Below are 13,786 nucleotides of genomic sequence, written 5' to 3'. Positions count from 1 at the left end.
GGCAAGTTTTACGAGAAGCTCTTGCTGAGAGCCAATCACGTGAATACACAACTGTCAGCCATATTTGAATCGGCGATACGCGTCGTATAAGGTTATTGCGAAACTTAATAACTAAGTTTTTAGAATTTTTGTAAAAATTTCAAACCGTTGTAAAAGTTTGTATTAGAAAGTTATTTTGTCATTCTGTTCTTTTTTGGTTTTTCTTTAATAAACATGCAACTCAACAATGACTGTTAAATGTTTTAAAAAAATTTAAAAGCATTTAAACATTATAAAACTTAGAGCAGAAAACAAAATTGCTGACTCAGTTAAAAGTTTAAAACTAAGCTTGTAATGTATAGCTTAATATTTTAAGCATGGTTTTATGTTCTTAAATAAACTTATTTTATGCAAGAATTTGGTCACGTACACTCCCCTAAACTTAAAAGTATAAAAAAGTAAGAACTTTAAGTAGATACAGTTACATAATTACGACACGTTTTTAATATTTTAAAAACTTTAAATACAAAAAAATAAACTATAGTTGTGTAATTGCATCAAATTATAATAAACAAAAACTTTTAAAATTATGTATGATAACTTAAAATTGAACTATTTATAAGCTTTTTTGTCATAGAATACTTAATTAAATAAAAAACATACTATCTAGTAGCAAACTTAGACAAATAAAAGCATGTTATATGTGGTGTGCGACTCGATAACCGAAAGGTTTTTTTCGTAGGGTCCTTAGACCAAACTTTTTAAGCGCTTTTTTATCGTTCAATAAACAATAAGTTATATGAACAACTTATGATTAGTTTTTGCTAATAGCTCCAAACTTATCGTACAGTATTTTAGCTTTATATGTCTGTCGGAAGGCGTTCAAACTGTATTTATAGTTTGAAAAAACTATTTGAACCTATTATTGGTCAGTTTACTAACAAAAATATTTTCTAGTAGCCACAAAACTTACAAACTGTTTTGATTTATTTTTCCAAAAATTGAAAATATTATTTTTAACCTACCTTTTTATTTTTTTGAAATAGTTGTAAAATAACGAGTTGCATAATAAAATTAAAAGAAGTACTACTATTTGTTGTTTTAAAACTACTTAAAACTAAACATTAATTCTCAACTATATATAATATAAAATTAAATATCATCTGTATGTAATAATTAACTTTTAAATTAAAATTAAATTAACTTAAAAAAAAATTACTTATAATAGAATTTTATCCTTTAGTCAGTCTATCCAAACCTCTTATAAAATATTAATCTTAAAATATTAAAACAACTTTTGTAAAATTCAAACTCACGAGCCAGCCACTTGTAAAGCACCCTTGGGGCCAATAAACAACCGAACAGCGGAGACTCTGTAGACTAGACGCAACAAAAAAAGTAAATCTCTCGTTATTAAAATTTTTCACGCATCAATGCTTCCACGTAGAGTTCTAGAATCTGCTAGAAAAGCATAAATTGCTAATTGTCTTTGATTGAAAAATATTGCGTTGATTTTTCATTCTCTTTAGAATTCTCAGTTGAGACTCTTTGTTTTTCCTAACTGCTTTCCTAATATAAAAAGTTATAAAATTTAGTTGTAACTTGTTAAAACTTTAATTCTATTACTTAAAATTGGTTTTCTAGGTAAATATTAAACCTTTCATCCAAATTACAAATAAAGAACTTATAAATTTGGTTCGTAAAAAAGTATAAAGTGTTGATTCATGTATTTATTTTATTTTTTATTAAAAAATATCCAAGTAAATATTGTTACAACTTTACAAGTAACTAAAGTATATTAAAGTAAGATAACAAAAAATTACCATTAGTACCTAATATTTTAGTGAAACTTGTAGATGAAAAAACTAATATACAACTTATTCAAAGATAGATAAAAGTTTAGAGTGTTATCAAGCTGTAAAGACCGAACAAAAGACACATTTAGAAAAAAACTATATCAAGATTAATCAAGTTTCAAAAATTTATACATTATTTGTAGTTCTTTTATTAAAATATATTTTCAACTTACCAAAGTTTACTTTAGATTGTATTCATTTTGAAAAAAAAAAATTTAAAAACTCTTACAAAGATAATTCAGTTTGTAGAAGTTAGATTTCCTGCTCTTTTCCCAAACAAACTTATTTTTTTTTTACAAACCGATCACAAATACCAGAACTCCTAAAAACTCAGTTTACGGACTACAAGATCTCAAAATAATCGCAGTTTTGCTTCACTTCAAATTTTAATACCAAGCCGCAAAGTACGAGGTGGGCACCTGCGAAAACAGAAACGTCTCGCAGACTACTAGCTCGAGGGCAAGATAAATCTTCGTTAGAGCGACGTTTGAGTCTCTTTTAAAGCAAGAAGTCGAGCCGATTTGTCTGCGAGCCACCCTGTTTTCAACACACAAGATTATTGAGTTGTGTTTTGGGTAACAACAGCCGTCGGTAATACGATTTTGTGCTAAACTAAGTCAACGTAACAAGAAGTAACTGCCACTGGCCTTATCTGACTTTTTATTCGAACTCAGAGTTTACTTGTTGCTTAAAGAACAAAATAGCGAGTTTAGCTGTTACTAATCCTTAAAAATCATACTACTTATGACTAGCATTATAAAAAAGAATATAAATTTTTAATAAGTATAGAATACACTCGAGTAATTAATCAACTGTTGTTTTAAAAGGTGATAGTATTTTTTTTAGCAACTTAAAGTACTTATTGCTTTAAACATAAAAACATAACATAAATTATCAATGATTCCTTTTAGTATGATTTTCTAATAGGTTGTAAAAGTGTACTTGAACAGAAAACAACAAATTAATTCTTATTAAGTAAGTTCAGTATAACTTAAAGCATGATTAGAACAAATTGATTTACAATTAACTAATTTTATCAGGTCGTTTTCAATTGGAAGTAATCAAAACGATAACTAATTATGAAAGTTACATAAATAATATTTATATTTTAATAAAGTTTTCAATAGTACTAAATAACGGTGTGTGCATAATCTTAATATTATAATGACGTTGGAATCAACAAGTGGAGTGTTTTATAAAACAAAAAATAAAATAAAAAGTTTGACTAAACGTTTTAAATAACTTTTTCAACACAGTTCTTAACTGCTAAAGTGAAATAGAGTATACAGGAAAGGGAAGCGATTCAAAAATGCGTGACGCCAGCTAAGCAGCTGTACACCAGTGAAATATGAGTCAACAGTGTGTAAAAAAATTAAGTAGGGTCTATTTTTATACATGCAAACTAACTGTTCTTCACTGTAAAAAGTATCAATTTCAATTTTATCAGCTTTAGTGTTACTTACTTTGTTCGAAACGCTGTACGAATATTTAGACTATTTGAAAACAATCATATCACTTTGAATTATTTCAAAGTACGTTTCGACTATAAAGTTAAAAAAAGACGTTAGACTAATAACAAAGTATTATTAAAATTTGAGTTCTAGATAAAAAACTATTTATTTTTAGTTTGCAAACTGTGTTGATGTTTTAAGAGTGTTTTGTAATTACTAAATTAATTTTTAATAACATATCTAATTTTTAAATTAACTAAACTATTATTATATGAAGCCAAAAAGTTAATATTTTAAAAGGAAAAGTATACTTTGATGATTAACATTTATTTCCTTGCTTTTATTTTCGCAAAATAAAAGTAGTAAAATATACAAAATATTAATAAGTCTATATTTCAATGTTTACTTATTTGTATTACTAAAAAGTTTGAGTTAAACACAAAAAAATATATGTTACACAGTTTTAGGAATTTAAAGATGATTTAATCCGTTTAAAGGTATATGAAATTTGTTCTAAGCAGTTACATCACAGTTAAAGTTCTTAAAAAAATATTAAACGGGTTACATCAAAAAAAAACAATAAACTTTTTTTTAATAAAAAAGCTCTTGTAGGTCTAATTAATAGACTTATGATAGTCAATAAATATAAATAAATAAAAATATAAAAGAGAACTGTAAGTACAACTAAAACTAGTTTGTTTTAAAACTTATTTTATCCATGTTTCAAAAATTGGTCTAAATTTTAAAAAATACGCATGTAGATATAATTAATAAGATTATGATATTTTTTTTGAATTCAATAAAAGAGATATGAATAAAAACACAGAACTATTTAAATTTGATTTGACTTTAGTTTTCCTATTTTGAATAGTCATGCACCCGTTAGCGATAATGAGTTCAAATAAAAAAACTTAAGTAAAGTTTTAACTAGTGATAGATAGTTATGAAACCACTAAGCTATGACCAAAACTTAAGTAAATATTTTTTGTAATAAAAATTATGATGGTGTAAGAGTTGATATAAAATTTATGTCTTTTTTAAGATATTTTCAGCTAAAGTACATTTTTGTGGTCAAACATTTTTCTTAGAACAATCTTTAACATCAGAACTAGAAAATGTCCGTTTTTAATATTACGACACCACAGCTTTTGAGAAACTATTTTAAAAATTCGACTTTAAAAGAAATACTAAAATTTTTTGATTACAACTATGTATGATTCAGAGAAAAATTTTTCAAAGTGAAAAATGACGACATTTAATCACGCGAAGATGTTAGTTGAAAACCGCATAATTTTCAAATTGAAAGCTCTAACAAGTTGTTGGCCGAAGGCGATTGCAAGTGAGATGCATTACGCTGATTAATTAAGTCTAGTCGACTCAGCAGCAAACCAAAATATTGCTGAACAGCAAATAATGACTCACGATGATAATCTCGTCTGCCTTGCCCAGACCAGCAAACTCGCGTAAACTCTTATCGAGCCGAGCATCGCAGCTTGAAACTCTCAAGACTCGTTTTTGAATGCTGAGGGTTTTTTGAGAACAAAGCGGTCGGCAATTGGTTTTTTTTTTTTTTTTTTTTGAAAGGTTTTGCACGGATGTTAGTGGTTATTAAAAAAATATTTTTGTTCGTCATTTGCTCATAAGTTTACATGTCTAAAATTACTAAAGTCTTGCTTATAAAAGAAGTTTTATATATATATATAATAAAAACTGTCGTTTCTTCAAAACTTCGTATTTATCATTGATCAAGTTTAAGAAAACTTAGAGAGCTTGTAACCCTTGTTAAAACAAATTATCTACTAATAATAAATGTCTCAAAAAATTGTCAATAGAAAAATATGAAACTAAAGTTTACTTAGAACAAGTTAATAAATTTTTAAAAGCAGCTTTAAACTAATTTTTCAACAAATAAAAAATAAGTATCAAGTAGAAGTAGTCTACAACATTACATTTCAAAATTTCCAAGGGTTGAAAAAACAGTTATGTAAAAACAAAAGCTATATTTTTTAAAACAGTTTTACGCATCAGTTTAAATTTAAAGATAAAGCTAACTTTCGGCTTACTTTTAGGTATATTATATTAAAAAAAAAACTAAACGATACCAATACGCTTGAAAACCGTTCAAGCATAAAGTAAAAAGAGTCAAGGACTATCTGATTGGTTGTTATCGCTTGACTGGTTTCGGTTAAAGAGTTAGCACGGGTTGTTAACGCCTTGATGCTTTTTCAACTAAAATTTAAAGTCACGTACGCATGGTCTAGCTGGCACCACTAAAAACTAAATATGACAAATAAATAAGCAACATTTTAAAAATCTGTATTCAATTTTGCTAATATATTAGACTTAAATAATAGTTAGAGCCAATTTTTTATTTTTGTTCGAAACGCTGTTTCACAAGAAAAAATGTTTCATAATTTCTGAAACAATAAATCTCATTTATAGAATTGTTTTAAATTCAAGGCAGTTTAAGCTGCACTTAACCATTATTAATAATGATAAAGTAAACTTTTGACATAAAAATATGCTTTAATATTTTTAATTTTTATTTTTTTGAGACTGTGAACACTGTGACAGCAAAAAAAAACGAACTAGTGTGTAAAACGATTCTTCAAAATGCAAACTTTGTTTGCTAAGGATATCGTCTAATCAAATCACACTCAGAGCATCTGTGTAAACACCAAGTCATTTAGCGTGCAGATATAACTTAACCACTTTCGAGACATGAAAAAGTTATTAAACCGAATTATAGAATGTGAAAATGTTTATAACACTGTACAGTATTTAGGTTGTTTTTTCTAGTAAGCTCTTGAAATATGTTGCCACTTCAACGTTAGTTTGTATAATTTAATAGTTGATTTCAAATTTATATTTTATATTTTTGTACAAACTAATGAATTAGATCCGTTGTTTAACTTGTAACCCTCAGGGCTACTAAAATTTAATTCGCTAGGTAATTAATCACTGAATTTACTAATTTATTGTAGAAAAGTAGTTTTGTACTTAATATTAAACAAGTTTTTCTTCAAAAGATTACAAAAAATTAGCTAAAATTTTGTCTATCTAAAAACACAATTTTTTCTTAAAGTTTGAACTTAATTTAAAAATTAACTGAATTTAAATTTTAGTTGGCTTTGAAAGATATTTTACAAAGTCGAAATTCCGAAAAAAATAACTCAGTAAAAAAATCTTCAACTTTATTAAACGTAAAACTAAAACTTCATAAATTACTTATTAGAGCTTTACTTCTATGTGTTTAACTTTGATGTTTAGTTTTGTACGTAATTTGTTTTTGAAGTAGATTAAAAAAAAAATAGTAGTGCCTTATACATCAATGAATAACTATTTTTTACATGAGATAGGTCATTTTTAATGCAGTTATAGTTGGTTATCATAGTTTATTAAATAAGTCGAATTCTAAACAACTAATAACTTATAAAAAGATGTTTAAAAATAGCGTACCAACTTGTTTATAAAATATTAGCTGAAAAATAGTTTATTTTTTATATCAACTGGTCTACAAAGATAATTTTTTTTTAACTTTTTTTTTAATATTTGTTCAAACAAAGATTAAAAACGAACAACAATTTGTTCATTACAGTTATTAACTCTGAAAATTTTAAGTAATGATTTTTACTAAAAAAAGCTTTATAACAATTTTAAGATATAATGCTTGCATTTAGGCCTTAGTAAAGCTTTAGTTAAATACTTGTTAGTAATATTCACAGTGTTAAAACCTACTTAAATTTATAGTTTAGGATGAAGTAATTTTTTAGTAAAAGCTGTGAAGTAATAAATAAAATAGTAATCTGCCTATCTTATTAGTTATCAAAAAAACCTTTAGTTTTTGCAACTCAAACACTTAGTTTAGCTAAAATAAACAAATTTAACTCTGAGCTAAAAGTTTTATTAAGTATACAAAGCATACTGTAGCTTCAATTTTTCTTCGATATTTCTTATATTGAAATTCAAAATATATTACATTATATAACACAACTCATAAACATAAAAACTTATCTAATTAAATAAACTCACAGAATATTATACATATTAATTAGAATTTTAAATGTTGAACTTAATTAGCTAAGTTTTAGTTATGTTTTATTTAATATAAGTAATTTTGTAAATTTGTTCTAATTGCACTTAAGACTCTTAAAAAATTTCTACCAATTCATAAACAAAATTAAATAGTTGTTGGAAAAGTTTTGAATACTTCAAAACTGAATTATAGTGATAACATATGTTTTATGTACTTAATTAACTCAAGAAGGTTTATGTTATTTTTGTATTATAATCAGAAAAATTGAAAAGTGTTTAATAATAAGTTGTTTGTAAAATTGATAAACTTGTTATCAAACTGCACTATATCTGAACGAAGCTAATTGAACAAAACAAGTTTCGTAAACTGATTCTTATTTATCCTTTTAAGGTCACAGGAAACCAAACCATTCGAAAATGCACTGTAGCCTGTGATTGGTTTAGCATCGAGTTACCGATTCAATATTTGCACAAACGGCTTTTTGTCAGCTGGGCTTACCGTGTGATGAAAGTCTGCGAAACATTCGAGACTCGAAAGTTTCACGCTTGATTAGTGAGGGTGGCTCGAAACGTGAGATTTTTGTGTGTGTTGAGTTGTTGCAAGGTGTTTTGATGTTTTACTGAATTCTGTCCAAAAGGTGAATGCTTGATTTGATTCTGAAATTAAAACTTGTTTCGCGTTGAAAATTCAGCACTTTTTTGACTTTTTAATAGAAACGAATAAACAAGTTTTTTTTTAAGTCTTACTTTCACCACCATTTAGAAATAAGGACTCATTATTGTTAATCTACAAAACTAAATAAAAGTTTTAATACAGTTATCGTGTTTTAAAAAATCAAACTTTACAAAAATCATTACAAATGGACACTTAGCGCATTAGATTTTTTTTTTATTGGAAAAAAAAATTAAGTATTGAAAAATACAGAAAAAAGTACACAGTTAGATTAAATAAACTAAGCCTACCAAGTGTTATAAATAACTAACATTTTTTTTAATTAGTAAAAAACAAGATCGCTACAAAATTTTTATAATTATAATACAGTTAAAAGCTATTGTGGAATTTAACAAAAACACACTAAAAGTTTAGTTTTATGGTATATCATATTTTTTATGTTAATTTAGTCAAGTTGTGATACAAACTGATTAATTACTATTTAAAAAACTTACTGCTTTCTTAAATTTTAACAAACGTTTACACCAACCAACATTCAATTTTTTTAACAAAAGTTTTAAAGCGTGTAACCATTTTTAAATGGAGAGAAACCTAACAGATATAAAAACATGTAGCCCGCAGTCGAACCATACTGTGGTGAGAGCTTATTCCTTTCAGTACTTCAGCTTATACTTTCGTTTGTTGAATAGAATATTTAGAATTAAAATAAAAACTTTCAACTTTAGTAAAACATGGGTCTAAGCGAAATTCTTATAGTCTTAATTTAATAAGAGTATATTTCAAAACTACATTTTTTAGAACAAAATAAGGTTGGTAAATGCCTTATGACGTTATGACCATATTTTTTTGATTTAATTGTATTGACAACTTGTCTTCAAATTTTTTAAATTTCAAATTGCGTTTAGTATTCTTTGAGTTTCATCATTAAACATTTTCATCCACTCGACTCAAAAATATGCCTGGGGATATGGTTTGCTAAATAAATTTTAATTAAACTAAGTTGTTTTCAAGAACAACACTGGCTGTCGAAATGGTGGTAATACTCATTTTTTTATCTTTCAAATTAATAAAAAATTTAAATACGACTAAACAGCGATTGAAAATTTTTACGCTAGTTTGTATACGTAAAAGTAACTTCATCAGAGAACTTGTGCATTTTAATTTATAAACGGTCGTTAAAAAAAAACTACTCCAGCAAAAAGCTATCGCACGTACAGATTTTTTATAAATTTTAGTTTTTTATATCTTAGTATACTTTTTATTTTGAGAAATTTTACAGTTTATTAGTTTAAAGTTTTACAGTTTTTAGAATATATTTTTGGAAACAACAACTTCAATATCACAATCTTAACTATTAAAATTGGTATTAGTTATATATGTATAATCTATAAAAAGAATTAATGAGCTTGAAATTTTATAAAAATTTTATGTTTGAAACTTCGAAAGTTTAAAGTTTTCAATAATTTGTTTTCTAAGTTAAAGTTTCAATACACCTTATGCTCTTTTAAATTACTATTAATAATTGTTTTGTCTGACAAAATTAATTAACTAAACCTGCCTAGTGATTTTAAATAGCCAACTTTTAAAAAGTTTTTAGAAATAAAATAAGATCGCTGCAAAAGTTTTTAACACACTTAAAATCTGTTTTATGGTGGTTTTTAGTTGAAATAGTTATACTATATAATTACTTTATATATGTACAACTTAAAAAGGTGTTTTACAATTTTGTTTATAATGCAGTAAAAATTTTAGCATAAAAATTCTTGTATTTAACTTTTTTACTTCTAAAGTACATCGTTTACTTATATTTGTTACCTAGAATGGCTTTATTTTAAGTTTTTATAGTCCAAGCTTTGTATACCTTTGTTACAAAGGTGTGTCCAGTTCTAACTGTATATTAGTGCTTTCAATTACCTTACTCTTTTATCTTGGCCCTAAAGTTTCTTTTCATTTTAATTTTTATTTAAATTTACTTACTAACTTTAAAAGCCATCAGCCAGTATTTAGTACCAACTTAAAAAATTCAAATTAACTTAAAAATTATAAGGTGTACTCAAAAAATGTTGCCACTTGGAAACTACAAAGTTGTGTATATTAAACACCAATTTAAAGATTTTTCATTAAAATTTGTAAACTTATTGTGTTCAGCTTTGTATTATTATAAGGCAAGGTAGATACTTTGTGACAATCAAAGTTGTTTTCACATCTTATTAAAACCGATTATATTTTATAAGTTTTTTTTTTTTGCTAATTTTAATCTTTAAGTTATTACAGGTTACTAATAAAAAATAAAAACTTAAGTTGAGTAAAACTTATTTTTTCTGCTTTTACAAAAACAAATTAATATATATCACGTTACATTTTTTGATATATTTCACGTTACATTTTTTGATATATTGCTATTTTCTGCCTTGAGTTTATACTCTATAATAAAGTGGGCAAACTCTAAAAATGACCATAATATAACATTATTTAAAAAAATAATTTTGGGTCGAAATTTCTAAGAAAAAGTGCTTCGTAGGATAAAGTAAATTTTGAAGATTAGAAGCAATATAACATTTTAAATACAAAATTGCTGTAATTAAAATCAAACAACAAATTTCGAAGGTACCCCGCCGACCGAAGTTTGTCAATCTTTGTTTTATGAAAAACTCTGCAATAATTAGCCTGCTTTGGCTAATGTGATGGCTTTAAGATTTTTTAGGTAAAAGTAAATAGCGGGCAGAATTTTTGTGCTTGACAGAGTTCATAGAATTTAGCAACCTTACAATACAAAATCTTGGTGTAGAACTAAACTAATTGTAGGTAATAAAAACTGTTTAATATAAAAACTATAAGACTAGAAAGGAGCACCAATTAAAGATGCATTAAAATCATCTTAAAAAATTATTAAACAGAAAATTATAAAGATATTTTGGATTTAAATTTCGATATGATGGTCAGCAAACTGATTTCGGTCTCTTTAGGACTCATTATGCTAACATGGTCACGATTAATCACTGTATAAGTCAAATCGAGCGTGCTTAAGTACATGAGTTTAGCAGCTTATTTATTTATATCTAATACAAAAAACAAAGATTTTATAGTTATAAAAAGTCGTTTTTATATTTTTGTAAGCTTCTATTTACCAACTCAGATAAAAATACTTAATAAAAGTTTTTCAATATCTGTTTTCAATGCTATCGTTCTTTAAATAAAAAGATTTGTATTTCAAAAAACATATTTTATATAACACATTTTTTATAAACTTTAACCAATAACATTATATGAATTAAATTTATAAAAAAATCTTAACAATAAAATTCAAATTAATATTAAGTCCTATCAAATGTAAATCTAAAAAAGACATTAAACTGTATCCGAGTGTTGTACATTTGATGAACAAAGTGTTTTTACGCACACTTGTTCCTTGAACTAATCAATTTGTTGTTCAATAAATAACATAATTAAGAAAATTTAACCAATTTCTTTTTAAGCGTGAAAATTTATTTGTAATATCAACAAATAAAAAAACTAACTTGTATAAGAGTTTTTAATATCGTTTGTGTTTAGAAAAAAAACGAAGTTTTGTTAATTTTAAAATTTTTAGCATTTTTTGAACTTAATAAACTCAGTTAAGTATAAAGCTACTTTTTATTTTATCAATATGAAAGCAATATTTTTTTTAATCTTAAACTGAACTTTGTTTTTTACTTTTTATTTTAAAAGGCTAAAATTAAATTTATTATATATATTTTTTTTTTAAATGTTATGGTTGTATAAACAGTAAGAGTTTAGAATGTTAATTCAAGTTAAAGTTAATAACTTTTGTTATAATTTTTCTGATGATTTATTACTACTGTTTTTTAATTGCATAAAAAACTAGTCTGAAATAAAAAAGAAAATTTAAATGATACTGTTCTCACAAACCCAAAAAAAAAACAATTTTTTTAGTACTAAAACCTATACTTTACAGATTACATAGCAAAACATTAATTTTTACAGTTGAATTTACAGAAAAATAAGTTGTTTTTAACTTTTTCAATTATGATTTAAAAAAAAAACTAATTTACCTAAAGTTCTAATCAAGAAAAAATTTAAGAATTAAATCTTTTTAACAGTTTAAAAAAAAATTTACTCAAAAAATTACTTTTATTACACTTTTGTATTTTTCCACCTGAACACAAGCAATAAAAGTTTAATTAATAAACTTAACATTATAAATCATGATATTTTCTAACCAGTTTTTGCCAGACAAAAAAAAAACCTAACATTTTTACATTAAATTTGTACGCCTTACAGCAAAATAATTCAATAAGAAACTTAAACATGTTAAAAACCAATAAGAAAAGTTTTTATGTGTACATACTAAGTTTTTTTTTATTTTAAACAATCTAAACCAGCAGTTTTTAACCTTTTTTCATGTTCTACTCCTTTTTGGAAGGTAATTACCAAATTTACTTCCAACATACAAAACATGTTTAATTTTGAGATAGGAACTTTTTTTTTGAATTTTAGTTTATTAAATACAAAAAATCATAAAGTTTAAAGAGTTTATTTAGCTTAAAAAAATTACAGTTTAATACTAACTTATAAACTTATACAAATTTAATATACATTAATTTACATAACTTATATAAAGAAAATTTACCCCCAAAAAACGAAGAAATTCACTCCCAGGGAGAAATTTATCACAGGTAAAGAACCGCTGATCTAAACATATCTATCATGAACAAAGTAAAACTTTAAAAAACAAATTAAATATTCTGTGTTTAACAAGTTAAACTATAGTTAGTATCAAAACTTAATGCATATAATTAAACAATAATTTATATAGTTTTTTTTAGAAGTAAAAAAGTGTGTAATTTAATTCGCTAAACATATTGCAGTTTATGAAAATTAAGTTTAATCAAATTTTTGTTTAATTTAATGTAATGTTTGTGAAAATAATCAAAATTTTAAAATATGTTTGTTGTTATTTATAGCTATTAATTAATTTACATAAAATTAAGAAAAACCTTAATTACAAACTATTTTTCAAAAAAAATTTAGTTCCAGTTTTTAAGTAGTGGTTTTTAACTAAAATAATAGTTAAATAAAAACCGTCTTAAATATTCCAGCTGAGAAGAACATTTTTTTTGCTTTTATTGGATATAGATTTACTGAAATAATAACTACAAACTGTAAACTCTGTGGAGAGCATGACTTAAGTTAGCTTTTTTAATTATAAATTCGTTAAAGAAAATTAAGCTATTTTGAAATTGTAACCATTTCGAAGAAAGTGAAAAAACAACTTAATAAAATTTACCAAAGGTTTATTATAGGGGGTAGTAAACATGCTTTAATAACTAAAAAGCATTTAGTGCTTAAAGCTTAATCTAGATTTTCTGGAACTTGGAATAAATATTTTAAGTGTGAAAAAGGCTTAATATTAGGTATACTTGACAGAAAATTTAAAACTTACACTAAATTTATTGGGTTCTGTAAAAAAAAAAATGTCATGTTCTATCTAAAACTACAAAAAAGGCCTTTAAAAATATTATTTTTGAAATAATTCCCCGCGACAATCAAACGAATATCAAACCTTGGTTTTGTTAATACAAAATAACAAATTTTACTAAAAACTAAGTAAGTTTTTTATAAATGTTTATTGCTTATTCGACTATTAGAAACTGTTTTGCTTAAACAAACTTGAAATAAGAGTGTTTTCAATTCTGTTTTATTGAAACTTTTATTTTTTTAAAACTAATTGTTTATGTTTTATGATAAAATGAAAAAAAAAACTTGTATGTTTTTAGTAGGCAAAATACAAA

The sequence above is a fragment of the Thalia democratica genome, unplaced genomic scaffold (assembly GCF_965202585.1).
Source record: "Thalia democratica unplaced genomic scaffold, ktThaDemo2.hap1.1 HAP1_SCAFFOLD_949, whole genome shotgun sequence".
NCBI classification, from domain to species: Eukaryota; Metazoa; Chordata; class Thaliacea; order Salpida; family Salpidae; genus Thalia; species Thalia democratica.
Note: the sequence above shows the minus strand (reverse complement) of the source record.